The following is a 15,731-nucleotide window of genomic DNA, read 5'->3' as shown; positions in this document are numbered from 1 at the left end:
AGTAAGCTCGAAGCATGATACAAGATTCATAAATAACGAGAGCCGGATGAGTTGATTGCATTCCGGGGAGGTTGTTTTGTTTTCCACAACTACTGTTTAGTTTTAGGCAGTGTGGTAAGATTGGCCGGAAGTGAAAGGGATGTTCGTTAAACTGGTGTCGGTCGGTTTGTAGGAGAGACTATGGAGGATAACGATAAAGTGAGGTGTGCGAAAGGATAGTAATGTGTTGTTGTAACCTTGAAACTATAAAGTATTTTTAAGCTGATAGGTGGACAGATTTGTATAGAGGACATAAAAAATAGAGTTCAAGTAGTATTTAAAACTGGAGAAGAGAAAGGATAAATAAATTGCTTTACCTTATGTTTTTATTGATAATTAATTCCAAGAACTGACTAAATAATGAAGCAATTTCAGAACATCTCTGTGCAGTCATCCGAATTTCCAGTACTTTCTGAAGCTCTGCTAAGACAGAACAGAAATCGTTTTGTTTACTTATTCCATTAAATTGTTCCATTGAAGTTGAGAAGTGTCCAGACTTCTTTAAAAAAATGTTTTAATTGATTTAGCGCATGAAGTAACTTTTTGGTACAAACATGAATTCAGTTCTTCAAAGTTCTCAAAGCTTGTAAACTAAACTATTAAAACATTTCCAAATTTGCAGAACCTAGTAACATCCGCATGTTGGTCAGCAAGCTGATAAGAAGTTTCCTGTAGAAATTAAGCATCCTCCAATGAAAAGCACCCACAGACGGACATCATGATGGTGCGGCTTCCGTCCTGGGAGCAGCATCATGATCATCACCATCCTTCACATCATCATTATCTAGCCATAGTACTTGTTGTAATCATCAAACAAACCAAAGCAACGTGCAAAGTTCAGCAGCGGTAGAGCGAACACGGGGTTCCGATGAATCCTTCCCGTAAGCCGGTAATGCATGAAGTACACTTGATCACTGGGATTCTAGAGGAACGGTACTGCTGGGTCCTTTCGGCACAAACGGATGGAAACAATAGCAACTGCTTTGACAAAGTGCCTCCGGATGGTGGCTGAGCTCATGGAGCCGATGGTTCATGGGAATCATATTTTAACCACAAATTTCACTCGATCTTCTTCGCCCCGGTGTCTGTCTCTCGTACTTTCTTCGATGTCCATATGTTGGGCGATGCAGCTTTTCCGTACCCAAAAAACGTGCAAATGCTCAATCATGATGCACGGTGCCGAGTGGCTGGGTGTGTAAAGAGTCGGTTGGATTACTTGGGTTGGGAGTTAGTTGAAATCTGTTCGCCCGTATTTGCGTCCGGTTGTACGTTTGTGTGTCGTAATGTAGGAAGGACACCGTCCCCGGCATTCAGCTAACCGTTCTAAGCATTTGAATAAAATGGTCGACGAGCGAGCGTTACGAGGAAATGACAAATGGCATCCTTCTGGCGTATGCTGGGTATATTGCTATGCCACACAGTAGATCCTTTAGTCTGCATATGTTTGTATGTATATGAGCTGTGGTTGGTGTGCGTGTGTGAGCCCCCCTAATTGAATGAATGGCTAAACGATATCGCTGTCTTCTTGCGTACGCTCGAAACGGTTTGCTTCCGGTTGGTTCGGAAGCCGTGTGTTCGGTAGCGCTGTATCCGGTTTGGATTTGGACCAATGGATTTCCGATTTAAAGGACTTTAGAAGTGAGTAATAACTCTCTTTACGAATCATTTCATACTTGCTGGGATCGATCGATCGATCGGGAAGTTCCTAGAAACGATCATCCGAAACCACTGTAGTACGTGGCTAGACATTCTCAGTTTTATCTCATGTTTCGGTTCTAGCGATTATGAGGGATGCGAAATTTAGACAAAAAGACTAAAAATTCACGGTACCAAATTGGCGTCTATTTCTTCGAAGTTCATGTTTAATTATTTGAAAAAAGATCAAAACGAACACCATGTCGTGTTCTCGAAAGGTCGTGCAAAACTTTTACGGATGGGCATTGTATGTGAAAACGAACAAGAGTAGAGGGTTTCTTTGGTATAATACCGATAATAATTTAAATGACAATTGGTTTAAAAGCCCAACACGAGAAGAGTTCTTGGAGGGCCATTGTCTTCGGTGGGTGTACCTTTTTGGTTCTTGAATAGGCTGTAACCGTTTGAGAGGAAAGATGCTGCTGAATTGTTCCTTCATAATGAATCGTTTCAGAATGTGTACGGTACGGCATTTGAACAACATTCATGTGTGTGGTAGCAGTAAAGTAGCAATAAATAATTTTCTTTTGTAAAACAGGTTGACTTGAAATGGTAACGATTAGTTGTGCTAGAGTGTGTAGGTTTAGAAATCAAGAAGGTCAGATACAAGGTAAATGTAAAGCTTTAAAGCTGTACAGAATGATTTGTTAGGTAGAGTGTCGGTAGAGACCAAGTGATGACATTACGAGAATATTTTTTTTTTTTATTTTGTAATGACGGACAGGCCGTATTCCTTAAAATCTAATCTTATATCTGGCTTAACATTTCATCAAACTTATATCCAATTTTGAGTGTAGACATTGCCTTCTCCCTCAATTCAAGTGCTCCTTATCCCGGGTGAGCTCGGTTGTGGATGTTGTTGCTGCCAGGTGTGGTTCTAAACTTGTCCTCTCTATGTCTGCTAAGGATTTGCGCCTCTTTGAAGCATAGTGCCGTGGACACTATCAGTTGGCTCCCAAGAAAAACCCCTTTGTTGCGGATAGTTTGTGGTGATCCGCTACTCGCTATATCGTTGCCAGAATTTGGATGTTATGGTTGGCGGCCCTACCATGGGCAGAACGCACGAGTCCAAAAGCCACTACAACTTTGTGAAGTTACAGTTACATCTAACTCACGCATTCCGCCAACAGCAAAGCCGCCAGTCACAACTACACGTCGTTCAAACCTAGTTCAATTGACCATCATTACGAGAATATGTGGTGTACGGAATAATCTAAAAACAATGAACGCAATGCTCAGAAAATGGAAAACACATTACAAGGCATCTTTACAAACTGTTTCCATTATTCCCTTTGGTACCCTTTTCACCACATTCCGACGTTTAGTTGAAAAAAAAAAAATCGATCATGTTTGAGTGTTTTTTATGATAGTGTCAAATCGAGATTGACGCCAGAGACAGAATTTACTTTGAGGAAAAAATTTAAATTCTTGCACAAAAAGACTCCTCACACGACAATCGACCTTTTGAATGATGAGGTTTTTGTGAAGTTAAGGTATCATGATAGATAGCCTTGGTCTCTCGGTGAACTTGCTTTTTACACTTCAATCTTGCTTGATAAACTAGGCACAAGCTCCTTTTAACAGAATTTCTCTTTGAATAAAAAGACTCCAGTATAAGAGATCTGAAGTTATAGATTGGAAATCGATTGGAAGATTAAGTCCCTTGGACGACGACGACGACGACGACTTGTTGTCGTCTGGATAATATGACTCCTATTGGCCTCACATTCCATCGATTTCTAAATCCGCCACTGTTTCAAAAATATTCTGCTTAATTCAACCTCCCAAGTTGAACCTTTTACATTCAAACTCAGCACAAATATTCCTGCCTCTCTTTCAATTTCAATTCATCTTTTAATTTCAAGGCAACAATCAAATTTCAGAGTATAAGTCAACGCCTAAAATCACCTAAACACTAAAATCACCCAACGCCTAACAGTTAATAAATTAATTAATTATTAATTATCATACTTCATTAATAGCGAAGGATTTTTTTGTTTTCCTCGAAGTTGTTGAAGACTGCAACATCTTAGACCGTCTTTCTCCTTTTCTCGGGAATATCCATGGTATTTTGTAAGAAGGTGCTGTACCGTGACCTTTAGATTGATATTGACAGTATTGATATATAAGTGGAGATTCTTGTTTTCAGTAAATGCATGCGGCCAATTCTTAGCCTGGACAGCTTTGCTCGCTGTGGTTTGAAGCAATAGTCCAAGGTACCACTGTCTGTTTGATCTTCTTGGCTTAAAAGTGATGTGCTCCAAGAGATTTGCCAACTATGCTGTATCGTCTGTCATTAGAATGATGTACAGAATTATGTCGTACTATTATGCGATGGATCTACAACTTCAAAACGTCAACTCCAAGGTTTGTAGCTGTAGCTGACGACGACAGTGATCATATCTGCTGGTCATATGTGGAGTTCGATGCGGCAACACCCTGGCTCTTAGCATACGTTCCGAGATCAGGTAGAACCTCGGCGGTGCCGATACTCGACATCGTGGTTCAGATTAATTATTACGACGTACGAGTTTTGTTGTTCAAAGGGATGTAAATCATCCTTTCTTACTTTTCTAAAACATTCCTTTCTTCCCTCATTTTAATGCAGTGCCTCAATTGCCTCTCTCAGTCCACACAAAAAGGTTCATGAAATGGTCTTGGTCTGCTTTTTTTGTGTGGCTTTGTTGACTTGGTTTACCTGCAGTTGGAAGGCTAGCACTACGTATGGAAAGGCGACTTCTTACACATTTATAATCGAGGTTTTTGTATTTTTTTTTTATTAATTATACGTTTTATTGAATTACTTTAAAGTTCACAAGAACGATTATTTTCTTTAAGGAAAAATAACCTGCAGTAGGTTTATATCATCATGACAAAATTTGCCTCCCTGACACGTGAACCGAATGCAACTCTCATAAGACATGTGCATCCGCAGCTATTTACATTATCCCTTTCTTCGTCAAATGTGTGTAGCAGTATGTTTTCCTTTTTTCTGTCTTAACACACACGGGTCGCAAAAGTGCAACCAAAAATGCACTCTACACTGCTTAAAAGCCAGACAAATATAAACACACGACAAAGTTCTTATCGGGTAAAACTTTTCAATTCGCTTCTTTGCTTGCTCGAGCTGGGGAAAACAAAACCCGGTCGGTAGATGTGAGTAAAGGCGGGGAGGGATTTTGATTTTACGAGTACTCTCGTGTGCTCTCGATGCTTTGCGGGCCAATCTTTATTTGCACGTGTGATTGAAATGCATGCGGTACGCTGCACAAGTGGGACATAATTTTCCTGGTGATTTAGTGACTGCGAGCGATGGATGGATGGATTGCAGCCGGCTGAATGTTTCATGTATGAGTGATTGAAGCTGCAAATGCATGCACCATATGTATAGGGATTTTTGTTGTATTTTGCCTTTTTTTCTCCCATGCGATTTACATATTCATCCGTGCTCAACAACGGTAATGCTGAGCGGGAGATATTTATTTATGATTTTATACTTATTGAGTTATACGAGTGAGCACTGCATGAGTCAGAAAGTTGAATGCATTTCGAGTTTCGGTTTAATCCGCTTTTAACAGAATTTATGATGAGTTTTATTGAATGCACTTGAAGCTGGAGCAAATGCCGGCATTGTGTTTTGGGTGAGTTTGTTTGTTATTTGAGCTTTGGGTAGGTTTTAATGGGATAGGCGAAGAATTGGATTATGAGCATTTGTTTGGCAGATCTGAGAATTTTTTATCTATTCATATTTTGATGCATGAGATAATATTTTGTTTGTATTTTTTATTTTCTTTATTATTTTTTATCGATTTTAAGTTTTTGTTATAATTCTTTTAGATTTTGTTTTGATGATTTATGATTTTCATGTAGGTAAAGTGTTGGCATGATGTAATTAAAAATGCGTATGGTTAGTCGTTCTTATGCTCTGGTTAATTTCGTTCTCGTTATTGAGCAAATTGTTCAATAATTAAAATGTTTATTTGAAATATTGAATCTTTATTCTTGAAATGCAAAATTGAACCAAACCCCTTACCAGGTTGGTCCCACTTCGCACTGGTTTTGCTCAGCGAAGGAAGTAGAAACTATAAGAAAGTGAAGCCAAGACATTCATTCAGCTTAAAACGAATGCAAAACAGACTTGACTAAGAAAACGAATAAACACTGGCCGTACCGAGTGGAAATCTTTTAATCACTTGAATTACACACTCCACTCCAGCGTAGCGCAAAACGCGGAAGGAATAAAAATAAACCGAAGAAACTAATGCCGGAATCGGCCAACGACGCTCCCCATTGCAAAATAGCAGACTTTACACTTCGTTGAGTAAATCTTTCGTTTCGCTTCTGGCGTCATTTTCTCAAATCCCATTCTTTGCATTCATCCGCCTGTTCAGAAGCGCACTCGGTTGCGCTCGTCGCGAAGTGTCGCAGGACGATTTTTTTTTCATGCAGCTCTGCAGTACCGACAAGACGTTAAACTCGGTCCACTCTTATAATACCTTTTTCCGTTTTTTTTGGTCGCCTTTTCCTAAGCATGAGCCTGGACTGAGCAATGGGCACTGAGGTACATCGTAATCGCAATTCTTTCTCTCTTTCCTAAAGCAAACTTCTTATCAGTCGTTGGGCCTGCCAGCACCACACAAACGTTTCGCTTTGTTGCAACCGTTCACGGCGCTCCGTCCCGGGCAGCGCGGCGCTTTGTCTTACGATCTCGTCCATCAAAGAGAGGCCCATTTTTACGGCATCGTAACCTTAATTTAAAAAGTTTTACTTACCACACACACACACACACGCACACAGATACTAGGTACTCGGTTTCGCACGATATCCGATCGAGAAGACGGTGAAAACCTTTATTTTTTGCCAACCGTTCGAATCGTTTTGGTTTGTTTTTATGCTTTACTATTTTGTTCTCGGCTGTAATTTGCTAGACTTCAGCGCTTAAGGTCCAATGTTGGTGTGTTACAGAGTGGGTAAAAAAACGCAAAAACCGAACGAGCGTATGGTTTGGCGCACCTTGAGGAGTTTTATTGTTTCCCTTTAACCCTATGGCCCTTTGACTTGGGTGACCTTGTGCGCAGTGAGCTTTTGCAATTGTAAAGACGAAATTGAAAGAGCTATGTGGCGCAATAGGCGCAAATAATCGTAATCGACAAACTGTGCTTGTCTTTTATTTGATACTGTTTTAGCGCATCTAAAGTCTTGTAGCATTTAACAATGTTTACCAAGGTGTTTAGGAGTACTTTAGTTGAGATGGTGCCGCTGTGACCATGTTTTGGTTCGTGAGAACATTATGTAATGGACGTTTGATTATTTGCTTGGTACCGTTTAGTTTAGATAGATCATTTATGGATGATTAACGACAGCTCCGACATAACCGAACATATTCGCGATAGATATAACGGTTAAGACCCACTCGATAAACAAAGCTTCTCAAGTGAATATCGAAATGCGTGATAACTATGGGCAGGGATTTTCCTTCAATAAGATCCTTCGCATGGAAAAGAGGCAACGAATCAATCGAAAATACACGGGATGTGGTTTCTTTATGGACAGTCTTACTCGTCAATGTTCTTTAATTGAGTGAAACGCAAACTCATCGTAAGTGAAGAGAGACTAGAGCATTTTGTTGAACAAACTCTGACATTTTGAGCTTAATGTTTACCATACATTTCATTCCCCGGTTCTCCTACCTTGGCGATCCGTGGTTCAATTGGTGTACTGCCTGAAGGTTTTGGGTTGCTGACTACCTTCTGATCTAGCGCAGTAGCAATAGCGTTGTTTTGGTTATTCGTCGAATGGATGTCGTAGGTTGGCTGTTGGCGGCGACACGGCTGGATAATGGGGACGCTGCACTTGCATAGAGACTAATGTGAAATGTATTCTGTTTGAATATTAGTCCTAAGCAATACAGTTAGGTAGTTCCAAACAAATAAAGATAAATAAACTTTTAACAGGACTCAATATCGGTCAACATATTCTTAAACAGATTTCACATATACGAAGGCTGACAATAAAGTAAGGTCTCCAATTTTTTTTTCATAGAAAATGACATTTATTTACAAAAAACGATACACCGTTGGAAAGGCCAAGGTCTTGGCTACTTTTCTACATAATCGCCATTTTTTTCCAACACCTTGCGCATCCGCACGATGAACTTGTCTATGCCGGCAGAATACCACTCTCCGTCCGCCTCGCGCAGCCAGGTGTTGACCTCTTGTGGTCTTCGGTCAGCTGTCAGCTGTGCACCCATCGGGCAGAAACTTTGTGATACTGCAAGTTGTTCACAAGGATATGACGGATTGTTTCGCTGCTACACACTCCTCCAAGCTTCTCTTCCAAGTCTCTAATTGTCGCACGGCGGTTTTTGAGCATTTCTGCCTCCACTGCTTGAACAATCGCATCCGAGACCGACGGTTGGCCACTTCTCTCCTCGTCGTGAACATTAGTGCGCCCGGAATTGAACTCGCGGCTCCACTTACGCACGTTTTTTATGTCCATACACTTTTCCCCGTAAACTTCAACTAGTTGACGATGGATTTCAATAGGTGTCACCTTTTTCGCACTCAAAAAACGTATTACAAAACGCAATTCACACTTGGACGCTGACGCGAGGGGTACCTCCATCGTTGACGGCTGCTCAGCCAAGACTTAGCGGTCGGGGAAGCCTCACCCAGCAGCAAAGTGGTAGTGGGGGAACCAAGGAACACGGCGGTGTTGCCAGATTTCGCCTAGCGCGTGCTCCGGCGAAGTTGCAGCGTTGGAGACCTTACTTTATTGTCAGCCCTCGTATCATAGGCGTGATGTCCGGATACGGCTGGTGCTAGAAACACACCTGAACGTGTGATTTTCATGTATCCAGGGTTCGTAACTACTCTTCTTCGAATGATTGGCGAAGTCAGTGTCCTGGAATGACCAACAATAACATAAGTACTTCATCGTAGACAATTCGATCAATTCTGATTAGCTTACTACAACCAAAGATCTGCATGGACTGAGACAAGCTTTCGGGAAGAATTGAGACATACTCAATTGCTCAAACCAAGAGTAGCCTAGAGGATCGTTTTATTAGCATTGATTCCGATTTTAAGATTAAAATAGGATTGACAGTAGATCAAGTACGAACGTTATACGAATCTCAATAATCGACCAAGAAAAATTAATGGAGAATCTTGGAAATGTCCGACTGGTCAAAAAATATAGTATTTACCCAACACTGGAACACTATCTGGAACAACCTAAACCTCAGCAATGAACTTCGCCTAATCAAGCACAACACCGCTTTATGGTAAGATACCGAATCCAGTCAACATCTAAGTGTCCTATCCTGCCTGCGAATAGGACATACACGTCTGATCCATTCCTACATCCTCAACAAAACCAGTCCTCTACTCTGCAGTTTCACTGGCGTTCCTCCTCACCGATTGCCATCAGACACACCGAACCATCTGCCAACTAGACACCGACTACGCGACAGTCATATCACCCGAGGCAAACTGCAACAGAATCTTCTTATTAGATCTCTACGCATCAGCAAGTTATATAGAGAAATTTTTAGTAATGGGTTAAACTTTTACGATCCATAAACGCCATAAAAAACAGATAAGCCTTATCCTAAGCCTTGGATTTGTATCAGTATAAGCCACTTCTTGTATATAGTAGAGAGACGAATGTAGTCTCTGAGAATCACAAACAAACGAAAGAATAGTAAAGTATTTAACACACCAACTCGTCAAGGCAGGTGTTTAATGCTTTTTGTCGGTATATGACTTTGCTTGAGGAGGAGAAAATAATCTTTCCGATCATGTCATTTCAGTGTGACTTATGCGGGTCCTGTACTATCTTTTCTTTGGTAAAAATACCAGCCTGTTAAGATGATTTGGAACTAACCTTACAAATTTGCTGAAGTCAAAGTCAAGGTGTAGAGAACGAGTACCATATTATGTCTGGCGAACGAGTACTTCGAGACGGTCTGCAGAGGCTCAAACAACAACGACGACCCAGAGACGATAAAGTCATTCCTGGTTTTCTCAAATGAACAACATACGCCTCTGTCAGTCACTTTTACTGAGCCCACCTGGGATAAGGTGCACGTTAGTGGTATGAGAATGTAAATGCCGCTAAGTTTAATGAATTGTTCCGTTAGTTAAAAAAATAGTTCTTAAAACATGCTGCCTGGCCGTAGCTACGCAATAAAAAAAAACAATTTAGAACAAATTATATGAATGTTCTGACAAAATCAAACTTGTATCCGATTGGTTTCAATTTCAAATATTTATGATTTAATCTGTGAATACTTTGTGCCCTTTTTGCTTTCATTTTTTTTCTATTTCTATAAATGATGGCACGGATTTTCGTTGCATGCTACTTTATTACTTCAGCACAGAAACTCTAAGCGCTTTCAGAACAATTTCCCCTGTTTCTATCCCGAGCCTCCCGGTAGGCCCATTTGGGTAAAATAATAGCATTTTCACTGTGTTGCACTTGGTTGCACTATTTGTGAAATTCTTCAAAGTACGCTTTCGTACCATTCGAAATGGTTTGCTTTCTCGCGCGAGTAGTTTGCTAGCTTCTTCCGCGATGTAAATATGTTTTAAGCAGCGTATAATGAAAGAAGATAAAACACAAACACACAAAAAATTGGAATGAGTTTTTTTGCCTTTTTCTTGGCAAGCTGAAAGATAGCAAAAGAATGTAATGGATGGAATTAAACTAGAGAAAATGCACAAAAAAGAGCAACAGTACTACGCTAGCGAAGAAAAGATGCAATAAAACAGCAGGCCAATGCAGTGTAATCGTTGTGAGAAGAAAAATTGCGGAAAATAACATTTAAAAAAAAATCAGTACTGTACTAAGGACAGAAGAAAGGAAGATGAGCGAACAGATAACGCCAGGCTGTAAAGGGCAGACGGATGTGTGTGTGTGCAATGTGATTAAAATTTGCATGCCTGCACGGGTCCAAACAAACAGGATCGTTTCCACCATTCTTATCTGTTTTTCTATTCATTTCATTTGTGTGTTGTGTATGTGTGTATGTTGAGTTTTTTCATTATTCCACTACACCCCAAAATGGACGGAAACAGGCTGCCGGATATGGTTTGAATTTTATTTAATTTTAATTTCTCACGCATGGGTAAGCTTCTTGTTGCTTTCGCTCCTTGGCATTTGATTGGGCCGCTGTTTTCTAAGAAAATATGCAGCAAGCGTTTTTTCGGGACGGGTGCTGCACAGTTCGGTGAAGGAAAACATTCAGTGACGTTTCTACCTCAAATGTCCATTGCCTAGTAAAGCTATTCTGTGGAAGAAGCTTGATAGCGTTGGTCATTTAATCGGTTTTATTTTTCTTTAATGTTGCATATCCCACTCGGAGCGTTTGGCGTCGGTCGTGTGATGTAGAATTGGTTGAAGTCTTTGAGTGGTCAGAAAAAAGCTAACCCCGATACCTCTCGATAGGGAAAAGGGGCAAAAAACAACATTATTTTCCACACAATTTACTTTCCGATTCTGGCAATCATCGAACCATCTGTTGGACCGGAATCGATTTGGGGATCATAAATTGAAAGTTTTTTTTTGTCTGGTATTCATCTTCTTGTTGGTGGTGTTGTTAGGGTAGTGGTCACATTTGGTAGCGAATGGGACGAGATTTGCAAAACGTTGACCTCGTTTTCGTTCGTACGAAAAGGTTAAGAAACCAAGCGGAGGGCTGTTTTGGACCGTTATTTTCGATGACTAGGATGGGCGAGCCATGTTTTCGACACGTTCCGCCACGTTCAAGGGTGCTTTCGGGTGATCGAATCGAAATCGGAATGTAATTGATGCTGACCCACATCGGAGTGTGGATAGGATGAAACCTGGCTTGAAGTATGGGTAAGAAGTGTGATAAAGGGACTGCACGACACAAGTGTTGCCATGGTGGAGCACATTCAACATTGTTGATTTTTCATTGAATTCTCAGTTAGTTCTAAGAAGGGAACAAAATTGTATTCTTTATCTTCAGTATGAGTTGTTTTATTTACATCAAAATATTCGTGACTGTGTAGATTCTTGAGACACAACATTGTATCAGATGAAATGTTTGTCCTTTCATGGTGGAAAGCAAATAGAACTGAGTTTATTAAGTTTTGAGTAATTTAGTGAAATTTTCCGAAAGGAATAGATATTATAATATTTAAATATTTTTGTGAAACTTTGGAATTATGCACTAAGCAAAGGGAGATTTGTAAGTGACCTTCGTCGAACTTAGCAGGCTGCTGAGGAGTTTAATGGCGAGCTTTTGGGGTCTTTCCTGTTAAACCACCAAAGTGAAAATTTCGTCCATTAGTTTTTTCTTATCAGTACGTTCATATCAGTATCGATCAAATTTGGCATCTTGATCATATCCTATTTTTCGTTTGTTTTATTAATTTTAGTATTACGGCATGGCACCATCGTGTCTGTATTTTTAAATTAATTTATAAATTTATTTATTTTTTATTTATAATTAATAACGACGGTCCAGTGCCGTATTGTCAACACCGCTTGTGTTGAGTAAATTTTATAATCATCTTGATAAGGCATTTCCTCCTTATTCTTTGCCTTATCCCGGGCATACTCGGTTATGGTGATGATGATGGTGATGATGATGGTTATGATGATGATGATGATGTATTCGTGGCTGATGGTCCGGTTCTATTGCGGTGGCTATTGTAATGATGGTGGTTGGTTGCATCCGAATTCCGGCTATTGTGGTGTTGTGGCTGATCTATTGTTGATCATTTTGCTATGGTCTGGACTGTAACGAACAAATAAACATCGTTAAGACAGCACGAACATTTATTTGTCTGCGTACAGTGCTCTCCAGTGCATTCCAGCAATGACATTCCAAGCACAATCTAGTCAACGTCCAATCAAAGGATGATCGACAAGCTCTATCCCGCAGCAGCGAAAGCGACTTCACTACTCCCGAGACTGAGCCCGCCTAACACCCCGAACCCGACGCCAACGCTGTCAAACTCAATGTGCCAAAACTGGACTGGAGTGGAGAACACTGCACTTTCTACAACGCCTGCCTCCCTTTTACGGCAGTGTTGGAACCACCCTCGAGTGCTGTTGCCCAGTCATCGGATCGCCCGTGGCACTACAAAAAATACACTTAAAACATAGACAACACAACATTTAACAAAAAAGGAATTGGGGAATACGAATAAGGATTGGAAGGATACTAGGGATGTGGAATCATAGGACAAGACCGTTGTCTCTGGCGAATCGGTAAATGATCCTCATGTAGAGGAGGTCCCTGGTAGCCAACACTTCTCTGATTTCTGTACCCGGTCGTCTGCCGATATTCTCGACTGCGCTCAACAAGGAGGGTCTTGCGGTTTCAAATTCCACGCAGGACCACAGAAGGTGATCCACATCGTGGAATCCGTCACCGCAGCCACACACTTTTGTCTGAGCCAGAGTTATACGCTGTAGATGAGCATTCAACGCAAAATGATTCGACATCAGTCGAGACATCATTCGTATGAATGCCCGGTCTACAGAGAGCCCATCGAACCAAGGCCGCAGGGACACTTGCGGAGAGATCGAGAAGAGAAAACGCCCGAGTTCATCCGCCTCCCACATGCTCTGCCAGCGAGACAGGAAAAGTTGCTGTGGAAAACGAAGGAACTCCTGGGCCGAGATCGGTCGGTCGTAAAAAGGGCCTTCTTGGACGCCTGTTTTGGCCAGTGAGTCTGCCTTCTCATTGCCGGGAATTCCACAATGAGAAGGGACCCAAATTAGCGAGATCCTATACGCCTTATCGAACATTGAGCCAAGCAGTTCAATGATTTTTATGGTGAGGAAATCCTGACTCTTAACAGCCTTCGGAGATCTCAGAGCTTCAATAGCACTAAGGCTATCAGTGAAGATGAAGTACTGGTCAAGGAGTTTCCTCAGACACGAAAGTAATGATATCGGCCGATATGAATCGTGTCTTGATGGCGGTTTAAATTTATAAATTTATTTAATTTAATTTGTGAATGTGGTGACGATATGCACACACCCGATTCCCCATTCGATGTAACGTTTTATTAAAATAATTTTTTTTGAACATCTTACATAAGCTGATGCTACCCATGCTCCATCATGCTTCTCATGCTAAGGCACACAATAAATCAACAGCAGACAGTGTTAAACAGTTTTGAATAATCCAAAAGTAAGAAACTTGAAATTTCGATCCAATGCTCTTGCCACTTTTCAGTAAGAGTGAAAAAAAACTTACACCTGATGCGCCTTTTCATTGACAAGTTTGTGATAAATGCTGTTAGACTTTTGGAAAACTTTGAAGTTTGGGTTGGTATAAAAAAAGGAAAGATTAATAAAAAGAAAATACACCCCAGGATCATCGTGGATTAAGAAGGTTTGCCCCAAACGGAAACAAATTGATAAAATATTGCTGTTCGACATTCGTTTCGTGCAGCTGACCGGTTTGGGAAAAGGATGTACACAGCTCACATTACGACAGTCCCGTCCGACAGTTAGCATCCATTCCGACGAATGATTATCGAATCGATCGGAATGAATTTAATTTTCGACCAGCTTAACCATTCAGTATCGGCCGGATGGGTTGTATAAATTTAGACTAATAGATAAGAAAGGAAGACAATACGGCATTGGACCGTCATAATCGATTGTAAATAAATAAATAGATAAGAAAGGAAATGAGAAATAAAAAAAAAAAAGTTTTACAGTGGGCTGATAGGAAAAGTTTCGGTTCCATTCTATCCGTGTGATGGATCCTGTTGTGCCCGAATGCAAAAGTGGGTGAAAATTTATTATCCCCAAGGCGTGAAGAGGCCGCACGAGAAGTGTACCGGAAAAATGTGACGAGCCGTTGGCAAAGACGCAATGGGGAAGCTGATGGAGCAGTGTAACGAATGCAAATTTACTACCGAACAGCTGCTAATACACGACTGTACGGTTTTACTTGAGAAATTGTTCCGTGTTTCTGTTTGCTTTTGGTGTGTTCCTTCTTGTTTGGGCGCTTCTTTCGTTGGGACTGTTTCAAAAATCATTATCCTAGGTGCTTAAGGTGCTAGGGTATGTTTTCCTTTGCGAAAGATTTGAAGGATTTACTTCCGGGTTTGAGCGTGTACTTTTTTTCGTTTTTCCTTGCCTACAATTCCTGTACCCTTTTTATACGCCAGTTGATGGGCTGAAAAAAATGTGGACGAAGAAGTTAAAAATACATGTATACACTTGAACATATAAATGTAAGGTTTTTTAAATTAGTATTAATGAGATTGTATCAAATATTCAAAAATTATTAAGCCTTTCGATCAAAGGCTAGATGGTGATAGTGGAAAGAGCGTAGTGTTGTGACGGATTTTGCATAATCATTAGGTCAATATTTTAATGTTATGATTAGTTGATCTCTATGAAAATGCTGCGTAAGCTTCATTTTTTTTTAAAGACGTAAAAAGTAAGCTGAAGCTGACATGTCTTTAGAATAGTTTTGTCTTTCAATTGGCTTGCTCAGATAATAGTAGATAGTCGATAGTCGAGACAGCGGTTCGCCCAGGTAGCAGAGGCCTACCAAAGGATCGATCAGGCGGCAGAAAACCTCGGGTTGCAGATTAACGAGCCAAAGACCAAATTGATGGCGGCACCATCAGCGGCCATACTAAGAAATCCGGAACTTCGTGGGGGTGATGTACGGATAGGTGGCCGCAAATTTGAAGTCGTCCAAAACTTCAGCTATCTCAGGTCAAAAGTCAGCAACGAAAACAGCATAGAGATAGAGTTGCGCGCTAGGATGCTGGCGGCCATCCAGCAGTAGAATATAGCCGGTCATTCTACAGCTTGAGGAAACATCTCACCACAAAAAATCTGTAGCGATGGTCGAAGCTGGGACTGTATCGTACCTTTATAGTCCCAGTACTCACATAAGCCTTTGAAACATGGACCCTGTACAAACCAGACGAAGCCCTCTAAGCTGCGTTCGAGAGGAAGATGCTCAGAAGGATCGTTGGCCCCGT

Source organism: Anopheles maculipalpis, chromosome 2RL, assembly GCF_943734695.1.
Source record: "Anopheles maculipalpis chromosome 2RL, idAnoMacuDA_375_x, whole genome shotgun sequence".
Classification (NCBI taxonomy): domain Eukaryota; kingdom Metazoa; phylum Arthropoda; class Insecta; order Diptera; family Culicidae; genus Anopheles; species Anopheles maculipalpis.
Note: the sequence above shows the minus strand (reverse complement) of the source record.